We start from the raw sequence: 17417 nt of genomic DNA, 5'->3' as shown, positions 1-17417 counted from the left end.
AAATTGTTGTGTGTGTGTGTGTGTGTGTGTGTGTGTGTGTGTGTGTGTGTGTGTGTGTGTGTGTGTGTGAGAGAGAGAGAGACTTTTGATGAAGAACTAAATCTTGGATTGCTGATAGCAAAGGTCATAGTGCTGTTGGAATATCAGCAATATAGTTATTCTTAAACACATTTTATTGACATGGTTTTGTCATTTGGTCCAAAAATTTTGCTACTGACCAGAATTTACTATTTGTTACCTATATTCTTTTCTTTTCTTTTTTTTTTTTTTTGAGACAGAGTCTTGCTCTGTCACCCAGGCTGGAATGCAGTGGTGTGATCTTGGCTCACTGCAACCTCCGCCTCCTGGGTTCAAGTGATTCTCCTGCCTCAGCCTCCTGAGTAGCTGGGATTACAGGAATGTGCCACCACGCCCAGCTAATTTGTTACCTACACTGTAATTAATAATTTCTTATTTTAAAAAGTGGTACTATTTAATATAATCAAGATAGGAGATTTAAAATGAGCAAGTGATTCATTTGCTCTTTTAAAGAAGCCCATGACTTACCCTTTTAAAAAAGAAGTTGGTGGGTTACCTCAATTATTGTTCATGCTTAAACATCCATTTGTACAGGCTTATTTCTACATGGGACCTTATCATATATACTATATTTCTCAAATATTTTTTCTAAAACTCTGGCCTATATTCTAAACACTTGACCAACACCTTAGTTATTGAATAGGTAACCGTTTTTAAAGCACGTGTAGTTCATTTTTTAAAATTCAATCTCAAGACCGTTAGATATTTAATAATTTAAGCTGATAAGGGCATCAAAATGCACATTAACTTTGATCATCATGATTTAAGTTGTAACTTTGTGTTATACAAATATTAGGTTGTTTATAAATATATTGGGAAAAGTATTCTTGTTAAGCTCTTTTAAATGAGGGTACTGTAGTTTAGAGTTATATATTTTTGCTTATTTTTAAACTTTATTCCATTCTGCCTTATAATGAAACTTTTAAGGCAGAGAACTGAACTAATTATAGAATTTCTCCTTTGGAGAGTTGTAATGTCACATAGTGAACATTCTTATAAAAGAAAGAATAAGTTTAAGTTGATGAATATTTAGCTGCAAAGATTTTTTACTTAAAAAAAAATCCATGAATAATATCTTTGATTTTATTGTAAAGTATTTGTAAATTATTTACATTTTGACTGTATGATTCATAAACATTTACGTTTCCCAATGATTTCTATTTTGATTTTTAAAAAATATACAGGGCAAGCTACGTTTGAAAAGCATTAATCAACAACTTTATTGTATTACACATTCCAGTACACATTCCAGCACACAATATCATTTAATACTCACAGTAGTACCTGTGAAATATGTCAGATGGATGTTCCTATGTCTATTTTACAGCAGAGGAAACCGACATTCAGAGAACTTGCATTTCTAAGATTGTACCACTGCAAAATGACCAAATTGTGAAGTCCCTAACATCCAGGTTTTCATAATGCCAGTACTCTTTCTATGACACGTTTATGACCCTCCAGATATACCAGGACTACCTAACTACTTCACCGAGAGGAAGCCAACTGGAAAAACAGAATTTTTACAAGTATGATAGAGTATTACTACATCTTTTCAATTTCAGACAAAGAAATCTCCATTTATTATATCCTGATGGTGAGTATTGCCAGCTCGAAATTATTCATAGTCCTAAGACAAGGAAAATATAGGTAAATGAAAATATTGAAATAAAGAACAATGCCTTAATTTGTAAAATCTATCATTGCTACCACCCTGCCCAGGTCTGGCCATTTGCCATAAATGCTGTTAAATAAATATAATGACTGACAGAGTTCTGTCTCCTTTCTCTTTTGCTACCCAACCTTGGTGAGAGCAACCAAATGCCTAAAAGGCATGTAATAGAAGAAAAAAAATTAGTTACCAATTCACTGATTATAAAAGGGATGTAGATTCCTTTAAATTATGACTGACCTTTTGAAAGCCTTCACACAAGTAAGCAACAGATAAAATGACTCATTTACCCACAACAGTCATCTAGTATTAGTCTTAAGTAGTGTTAATTCACTGTCTTTTTATACAACATAAAAACTTCTGCTTTCCAAACTTCTTCCTTTTCACTAATTTATCAGCCACTTTATTTATACACAGATAACACTTTTAAAAACATTTTTCTTTCTTCCCCATTTTTTTTCTTTCAAAAATAAAGTTTCTTAGAACCTGATAAAATGGAAACTTATGGTAATATATCTTCTGGGAGATGTCCAAAAATTCTACACCATAAACTATCAATGATGTGGCCAAATAAAGGCCATTCAAAAAAATCTTTCAGTAACTGGGCTTCCTTGCCTTATATCTATGGTATAGTGTACCCATTTATAATGGGGTTCTGCCATCTTCGAATTGTTTTAAACTCAAATAAGAATAAAATTTAAGAAATAATTACCCAGTCTTGTTATGCTTACTTCTTGATGAACTAGAGAACATCAAGCCAGTGTGGAAATCTCCCAGAGGAGACTGGGGTAATTTATGTATACATATGATACCTCCAATGCATTGCTTTACTACTTTTTGACGGTCAAATACTCTCCTCATTTCCTCACTCCTCTCATTATCCAACTTACATTGCTTGGTTCATCAATCCATACATCTGCAACTGCCTCTCTCATGCTGGCAGGACAGAACACAAACTCTGGATAAAGAAGCTCTCTATGTTTTGCCTGTACCTGAGTGCTCAATATGGCTCATGAAAAACACACAACTCCTCTGACAGATGTTTAAATTTATCACCTCGGATATCAAGTTAACCCTCAACTACCCAGCAACCTACTCTATTTCTCTAATGACTTTACTTTCTGAGACAGGTCTTTGTCCCCAGCACTTTACTGAACCAAACTTGTTGTCAACCTAGATAGTAAACAGAGATAAGGTTTCTAAAAGGAAATGATATTCAGGAATAGGCATTGCAATGTGAATACACGTGCCACAGTGTTCTCATTGCATATGAACTACCTGCATATTCAGGGAGGTAAAGGAAGGAGGATGTTTTTAAAGAAGGATTATGAGTTATTTTGAGATAATTATCCTTGGCTACAAGGATCGATAGCAAGCATGATGCCAGTCTGAGGTTGAACAGGCATTTGCTGGGCAGATACTCTCACAGAAGTATTTTTTGTGTGTAAGGTTGCAATGGCCTTTGTACAACGTTGTGGTTTTTGCAGTCTTTTGTGATGGTTTTTGTTATTGGGCATTTATGCATGAGAAACCTTTCTTCACAGCCTTCTCTGGCTCTATTTGTCAGAGTTTTATTAACACAAGTGACTCCATTATGTTTCTGACAAGTTTCACATTTCCCCCTTTTGATCAAGATATTTCTCTAAAAGCATCACTGACCAACCATCCTGTATTCAGGTGTTGATATCCCCTGGTGCCAGGATGGGCCTGTCCTGGGTTGCTGATCTGGTCCTATGTTAGAGGAAGTGAATGGTGGCTAGGAGTCAGTGTCAAAACCCTATTATCCACATTTGAGCAACAAGGGAGGTTTGCAGGGAGTGGATCTCAGGCCAAGTCTATCTGGAGTCCATTATTAAGTTCAGTTTTTTCTGTTCCATAGTCGTTTGCTGTTGTCTCAAAGTGCTGGGCCAGCATTGTTCTGTTAGGAGTTCTACTTCTGCAAAAATTTAACAAGTAATAGTGCAAACTTTAAAAAGGAAATAATAGTAATATGAAAACCCCAGTTTGCATATTGGTTTTGAGCTGTGAATCTAGGCTTAAAGGCACCAGTTGAATGAAGGAAATGACCATAGGGAATTAGGTAAGACCTGTTGTAACCATGTGGCTACGTTTTTATTTTGCTTATATGGGTTTCAACTTTCCCAGAGGGATTTATCCAGGTACAGCATGTAATATTTGCAATAGCACAGACATTTTCTTATTTAGCCAATAAATAATATAAAGCTATTCATCATCTAGTATCCCATGACTGGGTTGAATTAAAGCAAAAGGTGAGCACTAACTGTATTAAGGATGTTGCCAAAGTCACCCAATAAGTGGGCTAAGGAATCTTTTAGATTAGTTTCTGTCTAGTTACTGGCAGAAGCTACTGATTAAGAAATTTAAATTACACCATTATCCTGCCAAGTGAAAAAGGTAGCAGTAAGGGAGGTCAGGGTCTTGTTATGATATAGAGTCTTGTGCCAATATCTTGGGAAAAGCTGTCTACAGCATGAAAATGTCAATTTCTTATCCTGTTTGCAGTCTGAACATCTTTGGTTATGGCATTAGGCAGTTTGGTGAACTTTTTATGTGGCCCATACATCAGACACAAGACTTGTTCCTTAAAATGTATCATTTCAGCTTATAGAGATTTAGGAACAGAGCAGTTCCTGTTCTTAGTAATTCCATGGAAGAAAGTTGGATTAGAGGAATATCAAAGAATTCAGGATCTAGTCTACTCTATAGGTAAATAAGAACCTGAAAACAGTGCACAGAGCTACAATCTAATAGCAGATATATTATAGCTTTTTCTTTATAAACATAACTTTTTCTGCCTATGTTGATCACACAGGAACCTCAAATTTAAAAACCTCTTGAGGAAGCCAAACTAAGGAAGACTTTAGATGTTACCTACAGTCCTAAGGCTCCTGAGCCTGCCAGGAAGTGAGTTTTTATTCACTGTAAGGCTGAGAACCCTTGAAGTCAGGCATTCTGTGCACATTCTCCAATCTATATCAGTCAAAGCCTTGGTAATATAACCAGTGTTTTCATTGTATACAGTTATAGAAAGCAGATTTTTACTGAATTTATGCAAATAACCATGAATTGTTCCCACATGTTGGAGGCATCAAGTAGGTAGAAAAGCAAATGCTTCCATCTTTGTTCACACAAGTATACTTTACCAAATTTCTGTAAAATATGGATAACTTAAGAAAAGAAAGTTCCTCAAATCCGGAAAATAAAACATTGAAGAACCAATAATGTTTCAAATAAACATGAAAACATCTTCATCAGTTACTTAATCTTATGTAATTAATTTTTGTCTTGCTTGATTATCGATTTTATGAACCCATCAGTTTCTTCATTAGTGTTTTGAAAATTTTTTATGTAGTCCATTGATCTTACAGTTATTAGAAATCTGTATTTAAGAGTACTTGTTAGAGTATTTTTCATGAAACTAATTGCAAATGCTTTTGGAGAAAAATCAAAACAATAATTGTGAATGACAGAGACTTACAATAGTCATGATTAAAAATCTGACTTTGGTTCATTATAATCAGCGATTGACAAGGAAATTTGGTTGTTTTGTGGCATATAATATAATAACCAGAATTATGGCCAACAAGATATTAGATTTCTAAGAGTTTTATACATTTTGGGGCCATTCATATCAATAACATGCCCATTAATGTAACTGAAAGAAAACCTAGCATCACTTATCATTTGACAATACTTCCCATACAATTTACTAAGCAAGCCTAGTCACTTAATGTCTCTACAAGATGAAAGATACATCCTTTGAGGCTCTCCAGCGGCCCACATGGAAAATCCTGAAGTTAATTCTAGGTCAAAAAGATTTAATTTAGAATGTTGATCCTGGAGAAGCCTGCCAAAGATGTCAAAAAGTTCAAAATACTTGATCAAAACAGGTCACTGGGAAATAATAGCCAGTCATTTAACCAGACTGATAATCCAAAGACTTCAAATGCAACACAGGAAGTTTCATAAATTAAAAAAAAAAAAAAAAAAAAAGGCAACTTTTTCAAAGCTCAGTTTTTCTACATAATAATAAAAATGAAGACAAGAGGAAATTATCTTGATAAAATATAAAATATTTGCTTTTTAGGCCAGTTACCAAAAAGATAAAGAAAAACCTCCTCCAGTGTAACTGCTTCTCCTTATGGGAAGCCTATTTAGATAATCTGGAAGTCAAACCTCATGAAAGGGTACTTGAACTTAATCAGACACAGGAAGAGTGTGCCCAAGGTTATGAATGTATACCATATTATAGAGAAATGTAAACAAGAAAACCAGTACCTTGAGCAGGGGAATATATGTGTCTTAGTAACATCATCAGAAGTTTCCTGGTTACATGGAACAATTCAGACACATTAAGAAAAGCCAACAGAATTAAGTTATACTAGAAGAAAACACTAATTTTCCAGGCCTTCAATAAGCATCTTACTGTCAGGTTATAATAACAGAGTTAGAGCTGGAGAAAAAAGTTAAGGAATGAGAAAAAAGTTGAAGGAGAGAGAGATCATCTCAGTCCTTCTCAAGTAGAGAAAGAACAGGAGGCAATGATGGTATGACCTGCAAATCACATGTACCTAGATACAGCCAAAGTCGAACTTCTGAGAAATAGATCTGAGAAGCTTCAATAGGAAAACTCTACCTTGATAAGTGAAATTACCAATCCGAATAAAGAGAGCATTTTCAGCCTGAAACTAAGGACATTAAATGAATGTCAGGAAGAAATGTGGCAGAAATAGAAATTGTCTACAGTTTAGAAAATGGCTGCTAAGAAACAGATTTTAGAATTAAAAATAAAAATCTCTTGTAATTTTTGCTAAGAGCAGATCAATAATTCGAGAAAACCTTGCTATTCTAGCATAGACGACCAAAAATTTAATTTTGTGTTAGTGTATTTTTAATATCAAAGCTCAATCCTTAGAAAAACTTACAAATAATTCCCTTCTAATTGTAACCAACATGATTACACAAAAATTCCTTTTATAAATTCATTCTTCACAAACCTTATCATGATTTACTCAGACACTCGATACACTTAGCTTTTTTGCTTTGTCCTCTACTTCCTCTTTCTTAAATAACCAGTCATTTGATGTTAGGACAAAAATATGCCACTCAAGATTCTTTCTCATACAAAATTACTCTTTTCCTCTTAAAATTCCTTACCAAAAACATGTCTTCACTGTCAAAGTCACCAATAGCCTCCACATTGCCAAATCCAATGATCAATTTCTAATAAGAATTCTTACCTTATTTAATCTGTAAAGTCATTTAACAGGAATCTCCTTCCTTCTTGAAATATTTTCTTTACTTTGCTTCCAAAAGTCTGCCCTTCGCTTTCTTTCCTTACCTTACTAAAAGCCCCGTCTCAGTTTGTTTTGCTGTTTGCTTCTCTTGTTCTCAGTCTCTAAATGTTGGAATGCTCTAGGACTCAGTTTTATCATCTCTTCTCTATCTACTTTCTTTTCCTATGTGATCTTACCCATCTTATTGTTATAAATATCATCTGTACTGATTATTCCAAAATTATCTAGTCCCAGCCTCTCAATTGAGTTTTAAATCTGTATTTCCAAATACCTGCCAGACAACTCTACTTGAATGACTACTAGGTATCTCAAGCATTTGAACACTGTCATCCACCTTGATCAATTGACATCTATAGAACACTTTATCCAACAAATGCAAATACAGGTTGAAGGTTAATCTCCTTAGCAAACAAAGAACTTTTATAAATCAAGGGAAAAAATACCAACAACCCAATAGTAAAATAACCAGAGAAGAGATGGTTCACACACAAAAAAAAATCTTTAATACCACTCAAAAAAATGCTAATTAAAATCACACTGAAATACTACTTACCTATCAGATTGGCAAAATTCAAAACTGGATAAAACATTCCCTTGGCAAGGCTGTAGGGAGACAAAATTGCTGGTGGTAGAACAGAATAAAAGCTCTGTAGTGGGGAATCTAACCATATATAACAAAATTACAAATGCACTTGTCATCCTATCCTGTAATTCCACCATTACTAGGCAAGGAAAGGCTGGACCCTTTGCTGCATGATTTATAGCAAAGTTTGGCAAATTTCAGCCAGTGGGCCAAATCCAGTTTGCTGCCTAGATAAATAAAGCTTATTAGAATTCAGCCATGTCCATTCATTTCCATAAGGTCTGTGGCTGCTCTCTCTGTACACAGTAGAATTGAGTAGCTTCAAAAAAAAAAGACCATAGAGCCTGAAAGCCTAAAATCTTTACTATCTGTCCCTATACACACACACACACACACACACACACACACACACACACACACACACACACACACACACACACACACACACCCCCTACCTCTTCTTTAGAGTGAATTCCTAATTTCTAAATCTAGTTTCTAAGTCTCCCCCCGATACTAAGACCAGCTGGGGTCAGCAGTGCCATCTGGGCAGGGTGCCCCAACTTGGAACTGATCCTGTATGGTATCCAGTTGGCAGAAGCTCCTACCTTACAGTTTTGTAATTTGCCATCCAAAGCCTGAGACTGGCCAGTGGGCTGGCAGTGGGCCTAGTTTCTGTTTTTCCCCTTGCTTGAGGTCCACCAGAGACCAGAGACTCATGCCTATGGGGTAGTTCCAGGATTCTATGGCCAGCCCTTGTTCCAGGAAGGCAATTTGATGAGTTGATTACTCTAACTGACCAAAATGACATGTTGATTTTGTGTGACTCTCATGTCAGACACAAGGCAAGTTGAGAGCTCTGGGCCACTAACTGTCCATAGTTAACCCTTGGACTCAAGCCGTAGCTGTCTCATGTCAGCATTCTGGCTGCCGCGTTGCCTCCCATCTAGAGCATTCAAGTCTGACACGGTGGTAGCAGTCACCCTTTACCCTGTGCACACTTCATCACTTGCACTCAGGGAGGTTTCCCCACCCCCTCTGCTGGCTCTAGAGCACATGTCAGGCAGGTCTCTAGGGATGGCTGTCCCTTTCTCTTCCAAAGGTATTCAAGACCACTGCTCCACAGCTGGCCCTTTCAATTGGTGTCCTTCTTGCCTGCCGTCGATGTGGTGATGTCAATGTGGTACCATTTCAATACAAATAGGTTCTGAAGAGCCCTGGCATAGAAACTAGTAACAATATTGGTAACTTTTCCTTGCAGTGGGAGACAGGAAATTAGCCAGGAATAACATTTGACAATAAAGAAAAAACACAAAAAGATAGTATCTGGACACTATGAAGAATCTTCATTTGCACTTACTGGACAATAGCCAAATGTGTAAGTACCTCTTTTCTATCCATTACACTAAATCTTCATCGATAAATCACTAAGCTTCAAATGGGTTCAAGAATTTTGCAAAACAGTTTAAAGCCAAATGGCCTATGAGGGCAGTGGCCCTGCAAAGAATATTTGTCTGGAGCTCCACACATCCTAGGGGCTGCCCTGCATCCAACTTTTTGAAATCTATTCTACATATATTTCCAGACATATATGTAATGACATACTTCAAGATTATTTATTATAGCTTTGTTTGTAATAGCAAAAGATAAGACAACAACTCAGGGCTCCTAGTGGAATAAATTATGGTATATCCATACAGTGGAACATTATGCAACTGAGAGACAAAAGGAACAGGAAATATCTTTACAAATGTATATGGTAAGATCTCCAGGATACATAGTAAGGTGAAAAAAGCAAGGCATGGAACGGTGTATAAAATATCTTCCCTTTTTGTAAGGTTGTAAGAAACAGGGTATTTCTCTCACTGGGAAATAAACATTTGAGCAAGAAACAATGGAAGAAAAATCAGGAAACTGAGAAAAATGATTACCTATAGGGGACAAGGCATAATAAACTGAATGGGAACAGGGATGAGGACAAGACTAGTCAGTGTATATTTTATAGGTCACTTTCATTTTTGAATGATGTATCTCAAAAAATCATTTAGAACTTTTATTTTTAAAGAAAATTTATTTTTAAAGAAAAATATATTCTTTGCTCTATTGATATGCCATTGTAGAAATCGGTCCTAAGGTAATAATCAGAATATACATTGCAGCAATTTTCAGCTTTAAATTTTTCATTTGAAAACAGACAAGCTGGGACTGGTGGCTCATACCTGTAATCCCAACACTTTGGGAGGCCAAGTGAGAGGATCTCTTTTTTTTTTCTTTCTTTCTTTTTTTTTTTTTTTTTTTTGAGACAGAGTCTTGCTCTATCGCCCAGGCTGGAGTGCAGTGGCCGGATCTCAGCTCACTGCAAGCTCCGCCTCCCGGGTTTACGCCATTCTCCTGCCTCAGCCTCCCAAGTAGCTGGGACTACAGGCGCCCGCCACCTCGCCTGGCTAGTTTTTTGTATTTTTTAGTAGAGACCGGGTTTCACCGTGTTAGCCAGGATGGTCTCGATCTCCTGACCTCGTGATCCGCCCATCTCAGCCTCCCAAAGAAGTGAGAGGATCTCTTGAGGCCAGGCATTCAAGACCAGCCTGGGCAACACAGTGAGACCCCATCTCAAAAAAAAAAATTTAGCCAGGCATGGTGGCATGCACCTGTAGTTCCAGCTACTTGGGAGGCTGAGACAGGAAGATCACTTGAGCCTAGGAATTTGATGTTATAATGGGCTATGATTGCACCACTGCACTCCATCCAGCCTGGGTGACAGAGCAAGATCCTGTCTCAAAAAACAAACAAAACAGACTTAAAGTTCAAAAAAAATGGGTACTATATATTATAGTCAGTAAATTTATATTTTAAAGTTCATTTGATGAGTTTGGAAAATATTAAATAATGTGTAAAAAACACTGAGTACAAAACTTTATCTGGAATGACACTAATTTTTTAAGACACCAAAATATTTTAAATGTTTTGCTCTGGATGATGTGATTATGGATTTTTTTTCTTTTTAAAACTCTTCTGTGCTGAACAAATTTTCAGAAATGAACCTGTTACTTTTATATTTATTTTTTTAATTACTTAATAATTATTACTTTTCTAGACAATAGATCCCCAGCTCAAATAGTAGTTAACTATTGTTTTGGGTCTTAAAAAATAAAAAAAGATTGATTTTGTCCTGTTTAGTAATGAGTACCTGATGTTTAAAAAAATGAACATCCTTTTTATTCGTACAGATGAGAGAAAATATTCCATAGAAATGGAACATTTTAGTACTTAAAGACACTGGGGTATTATTAGTAAGAAGAAATAGTGAATAAATATGGGCCTAGAAGAATAACATTTTTCTCCCTATCATCTGTTCTTTAGGCAAGTGATAATGTTATACTAACATAGGCTTCTGACTTCTGATAATTCCCACAGTCAGCCTTCTCTGGTCCTTCTCCCGGATCACACCAAACTCCATGGATTTGGCACAAAACCAATCATGTCTGGCTTACTACAAATCCATGCTGTCCAGCTCCACGAACTTGGCCAGAGGGCAGTTTCAGAGTTTCTCTTTTCCCACCCTTTCTCCTCCACTGCCCTTAGCAGGTGGTTCTGACTCCAGGGAGAAGGCTGAGGCCTCTGGATAAGCTTCCTCAGTAACTCCTTGTCCCTGCCTTGACATGCCCATATTGTTTCAAGCTCACCCTTCAACCCATCCATTTCTACCACATTTCCTCTCTTTAGCACCAGTGGCCCACTTCTCTGCTCTATCATACGCACAAATCTTCCTTGGAAAGAAAAGCCTCCATCTGAGCTTACCAACACCATTCTACTCTTCTCCTCTTTAATTGTCAACTCTTGTACAAGAAGAGACTCCTGCCTCCTCTTCCTGGCCATTGCCTCTCTGCTTAGCACCTGACAGCCATGGCACAACTTAACTGCAAGGGAAGCTCGGGAATGTGGTCTTCCTGTGTGCCCAGGAAGAGGAAGAAGAAATGAAATTGAGTTTAACACATAGCATTTGTCTCCACCGCAGGACTTAAGACATTTTATTTGGATATTCAAGGAAGACATCGCCCAGGAGGCTGAAGGGCTTGAGGCTATTTGAGAAACAGAAGAAAGAGAAACCCGTGCAGCTAACAGACCCAGTCACTAAGTCACAATTCCAACTCCTCAGGGCAGAAAATCTAATGACTCATCTGGGCTCTGGCTTCGATCTGCTGTGGCCAGGTTAAGGAGCAGAGATCACATGGTGATTGGACCACTTCTTCCAGTGCTGTGAGTCCTCTCACAGAGAGGAGTAAGCAGAAAAAGAATGATTGGCACCTCTGCAGTGCGCGGCAAGCCAATCTGCAGATCATAGGGAAGGTGCCCTGAAGGTTATTTTATGAACTGCTCAAGATAGAACAGAAACAACTTTGCCTTACACTTTACACATTACTTATCCAGGCACTTTCAGGAAAGTAAAATTGCAAAGTAAAGTTATATAACAGAGTAAAATTCTAAAAGGTAGTGTCTACACACACACATACACATGCACACACACACCGAGAGAGAGAGAGAGAGAGAGAGAGAGAGAGAGAGAGAAATGCATGGAAAATATGTGGAAAGTGTTTCCTCAAACAATGAATGACTTTTAAACTAATACCTCTCTTCTAGATTGTTTAAGAAATGAGATACTCTTAGGTTGAATCCCTTTTCACCCTCAGATCAAAATGACAATGTCAATAGGCCAAAACCAGAGACTAAACTCAGCTCCAGACGTTTTGTGGGAATGAGAAGTAATGGATTCACTTGAATCTTGGTGAAGTCAACCTGTATTCCATGGGCAACTCTGGGCCCAGGGTTGGGCAGATAGTAACATTTTAGGTTCAGCTTGCTTCAGGGCAATGGTAAAACTAAAGTCTTTAAAAGCTGATTTCCAAAACATCTTTTGCCTAAAGGCAGTAGTCAGGTAGTTTTGGGACATAGTCTCTTTTGCCTTGACTTTCTATCTCTCTTAGCGAATTAACAGTTGATGTTTATATCATTCATTGGAATATTACTGTCATCCATAAAATTGTGTGTGTCTGTGTCATGAAATTTGGACTTTATGCACACAATGATGTGTGCATCATATAAATCACCAGGAAGGTACATTAAGCTAAGTACTGCTAGGGATTTGTTACACATTTCCTTTTGAAAGGACACCATCTGAATATGAGATTCTGTTGCTGCAGCTTTAAATTAATATGTATGATGCAGGCATTGCAAAGTGTTTTTTAAAGAAATTATTACTTGTGTTTTCGTTGTTTGCTTTAATGGTTTCTGCTAATGGCATTTCAGAAGTTGAATGTAACAGAAACATGAAATGCCTGTTTATACGGTGGATAGTCGTGATAGATGCTGACTAGATTTGGCATACTCTTGTGATTTCATATGGCTTAATTATTAAAGAGACAGGTTTTATAGGGCCCCAGTGCAAGCTGATCTAGGCCATGAGTGAAGTTAACAAGCTTTAATTAAGCATCACATGTGAAACTACTTCTGTTCTTAACACCGAGAGGACTCCAAAAGGATAAAATATGGCATTCTCAATATTCATGGTAAATGATGTGAGAGGACCAAAGATTTATATGTGAGAAAATTTAAAGCAGTTATTGATAAGAGTAAAAATCGTGAACAAACTAAATGTCCAGCAATAGAGAAATGGTTAAAAAACTATGGTACATAAAATTTGCAAAATATGTATCCTCATGGACAATCATCTTTTCCAAAAACATTTAATGACATAGGGGAAAATTTCCCAATATAATGGAAGTGAAAAAGGCATGGCATATATATAGAGAGAATGCATAGAATATATGTGGAAAGTGTTTCCTCAAACAGTGAATGATTTTTAAACGAATACATCTCTTCCAGATTGTTTAGGAAATGAAATACTCTTAGATTGAATCCCCTTTTCACCCTCAGATCAAAAGGGCAGTGTCTATAGGCCAAAACCAGAGACTAGATTCAGCTCCAGACCTTTGGTGGGAAAGAGAAGTAACGGATTCACTCGAGTTTGCTGCGGACTCCTCCACCATCTCCCACCCAGAGATTAGAGAGAAGCAAAGAAAGTCACATAGGTTTATCAATTTTCCTAAGTCAAAGCAAAGAAACTGTAATACAACTCAGGGAGAAGTAAATGAATCCTCACAAAGCTCAGGTATGTACTTTCAGACCTTATTTTGAAGAAAACAGCATCAGAACTCACCCTTATCCAGACCCTTTCCAGCTCAACTCCCAGCCGCAAGCTAGAGGCCTTCTTCACTGAGTCCGCGCTCGCTGCTGCCCCTGATAGCGTCAACAGCAGAAACTGCAAGGAGGCCAGTGGCCACGGAGAATCCACAGGTCGTGGAATTGAGCACGTCGTCGTGAGCTATTTCTGCAGGAGTGGTGGTGTGCCCAAGGGAAAGGAAGAGGTTGGGGACACCACGGGGAGAAGGCAGAAGTGGGAATAAGTAGGGTATAAGCGAGGGCCGCCTAGCACAGCGCTGAGGGCTTAGCCAGTGTTTCACACTCGCACATTAGAGTCACCTGAATCCCTAAAAGAAACACAGATGGCTCCACCCCACTTCAGATTAATTGAGTCAGCTGTGGGGCCTGCGCACCTCAGAGCCCTAGTACAGGAGAGAGCAGTGCGGTACAAGTTCAGTGAGTCAGGGACGCCGCTGATCCGCTCCTGCCGCTTCCCGGATTCAGCTTCCTGACAGCCGTGAGGGATTGATTCAAGGACTTTCCATCCTCTTTCGGGGCGCCGTGTATGTCTGCTTCAGCAAAGGGGCCGGTGGGGAGGCTGGCCTCCCGTCCTACATTCAGTGAACGACGGCAGCCCCTCACCTGTAGGCCACTGAACACAGAGGGACATCGAGGACCAGTGGAAGTCCCAGCTTTCCTCTTCCCCTAAGATGGCTTGAGACATGCTCTGGGGACAGAAATAAGAAGGGACTCCCACAGGGCCCCCACACTGACTTTGAAGTGGAAGAGTCGGGATGGGGCTCAGAAGAAAGAAATATGCATTGTTGTTATTTTTAATATATTGTAATAGATACAATAAAATATAACTTGTATACATTTTATTGTCTGTATATCATGATGTTTTGACTTCTTAAAAACCCATAAGAATGATACAATGGACTGTGGGGACTCCGGGGGGGAAAGGGTAGGAAAGGGGTGAGGGATACAAGGCTACAAATTGGGTATAATGGATACTGGTCGAGTAATGAGTGCACCAAAATCTCACAAATCATCACTTGAGAATTTACTCAGCTGGGCGCGGTGGCTCCTCCTGTAATCCCAGCACTTTGGGGGGCCGAGGCGGCTGGATCACCTGAGGTCAGGAGTTTGAGACCAGCCTGGCCAACATGGGGAAACCCCCTCTCTACTAAAAATACAAAAATAAACCGGGCGTAGTGACGGGTGCCTGTAATGCCAGCTGCTTGGGAGGCTGAGGCAGGAGAATCGCTCAAACCCAGGAGGCGGAGGTTGCAGTGAGCCGAGATCTCACCACTGCACTCCAGCCTGGGCGACAGAGCCAGACTCTTGTCTCAAAAAAAAAAAGAAAAAAGTAACCAAATACCTCCTGTTCCCCAAAAACCTATGGAATTTTTTTTAAAAAGAAAAGAAGGAACGCTGTCCAATTGCTTTACTTGGAAAAAAAAAAAAAGATTAAAAAGTTTTTGTCCCATTAAAAAAACAACAACACGGGATTCAAACAAAAAAAATCCTTCTGAGCTGGAGACAGACTACTCTCTACCGCTAGCCCATTATTCCGGAAAGCAAAAGACTCAGCTGGGAGCATGCCTTTGATATGCAAACTAGCCACTCCAGAGCCACACCTGCTTCATCTGGCCCATGAGACAGTATTCCTCGGCTTTAGTCACCCCAGGGCCAGGTACTGGGCAACCAGGGACCACTCCTATAGTTTAGAGCCCACCAAAATTATTCAAATTAGCCAATTCTAAACAGTTTAGCCTGCCCTGCCCTGCCTTTCCCAGGAAGCCCCTGTAAAGGCCCTGGCCGAGACTTTCCCCTTGCCCCCGCTTTCTGCCCCTTAATCATCCCATGTGGCTTCCCCATGTGACCCTGCAGGAGTGCCATGCTTCCTCTTTCTAGAATCTGTGAATACAATAAACTGTTGTTTTCCTGAGCCTCTCCTGTGTCCTCTTGTAGCCACATCTGACTGACCATCACATAAAAGAACACAGAACAAAATATACATGTAATATGTAACCAGGCATTTTTAAGAGATTGGAAGGAAATGTTCATTATCTTGCAGTGAGATTTTAGATTATTTTATTTTCTCTTTATGCTTCTCTTTCTCAAATTGTCTGCAATGAACATGTATTATTTTTGTATTATTATTGAGACGGATTCTTGCTCTGTCCCCCAGGCTGGAGTGCAGTGGCGCTATCTCGGCTTGCTGTAACCTCTGTCTCCTGGGTTCAAGTGATTCTCCAGCCTCAGCCTCCTGAGTAGCTGGAATTACAGGAGTGAACCACCACACCCAGGTAATTTTTGTATTTTTTTTTAGTGGTGACCTGGTTTTGCCTTGTTGGCCAGGCTGGTCTTAAATTCCTGACCTCAGGTGATCCGCCTGCCTTGGTCTCCCAAAGTGTTGGGATTACAGGCGTGAGCCACTGTGCTTGGCCTATTTTTGTATTTTTTAAAAAGCTATGTGTCCTAGAAGAGAAAGAAACCTGCCAAGAGTGTGTGTTCTAAATGAGATTTTCAAATGAAGTTGGCTGTAGTGTTTACGATAGGGGATATTAGGTTTACTTGTGGCATACTCATTGCCCGGGCTACTGCCTGTCACTCTCATTAGTGATAAAACCATGTTGATTGATATCATCACAGGATAGTGATTTAAGGATTTCTTGCATCTTTTTAAGGTGATTTTGGTGAGCAAGTAATCCTCTATATGACACGGCCAGGAGCACACAGAACGAGAGTTCTTCATTGCATTTCCCAGGCTTCCAAAACGTCTGCAGACATTTTGGGCAAATTATATTCTAACTTGTTCTATCAACTGTTATCCAGCTTGGTATCTCCCTAAGACCTAGTGTGCAACAAAATATAGTAAATACAACTTCAATTGTGATGTTATGTCTTGCTACTGATCAGATTATCGGACTGTACTATTTTTGGACCCAAACGAATCAACCACATCCTTTGAAATGCACCATAAGAGGTAAGATAGTGCCCTTGAGAATATTAACAGTAGGTGCCCCTAAAAGTAAAGGGTGAAATACAGGGACGTTTCAAGCCCAGTTAACCAGGTAGATGGGGTGACTTGTTCAGCCGAGGAAGACCTCAGCTCCTGGAACTACTAACTTCCAATAATAAATATCTTTCTTTAAGAGGATCTGAAGGATACAAACCTCTGTACTTTTATTTAGTATATCTTTCCGCCAACTTTTTTTTTAAAAGTATTATTTTAGAGGCAGGATCTCTGTTGCCCAGGCTAGAGTGCAGTGGCATGATCATAGCTCACTGGAACCTTGAACTCCTAGGTTCAGGTGATCCTCCTGCCATCACGCCCAGCCAAAAGATGGGGGGCTCACTATGTTGCCAAGGCTGGTCTCCAACTCCTGGCCTCATGTGAGCCTCCTGCCTCAGCCTCCCAAAGCCCTGGGTTTACAGGTCTGAGCCACTGTGTCTGGCCCCCTCTTTCAGTCAACTTTTTGTTGGGTAAACTGAATGCTTAATTCACTATACCCCACAAAATTTATGTTTATGTTTATACAGTTTACGTATTTTGTGTTGCCTTGGC

The 17417-nt window shown here is 38.9% G+C and overlaps 1 long non-coding RNA gene across 1 annotated transcript; it reads left to right on the top strand.

The window, feature by feature from the left end:
* Positions 1–16: 16 nt before the first annotated feature.
* On the top strand, positions 17–14657 carry LOC126930918 (uncharacterized). The gene is made up of 3 exons (XR_007717709.1): positions 17–1672; positions 8907–9023; positions 11661–14657. It is a non-coding gene; the product is annotated as an uncharacterized LOC126930918 (long non-coding RNA).
* The last annotated feature ends 2760 nt before the right edge of the window (positions 14658–17417 follow it).

The sequence above is a fragment of the Macaca thibetana genome, chromosome 11, assembly GCF_024542745.1.
Source record: "Macaca thibetana thibetana isolate TM-01 chromosome 11, ASM2454274v1, whole genome shotgun sequence".
Lineage (NCBI taxonomy): Eukaryota > Metazoa > Chordata > Mammalia > Primates > Cercopithecidae > Macaca > Macaca thibetana.
This window is presented reverse-complemented; position numbering and strand designations above follow the sequence as displayed.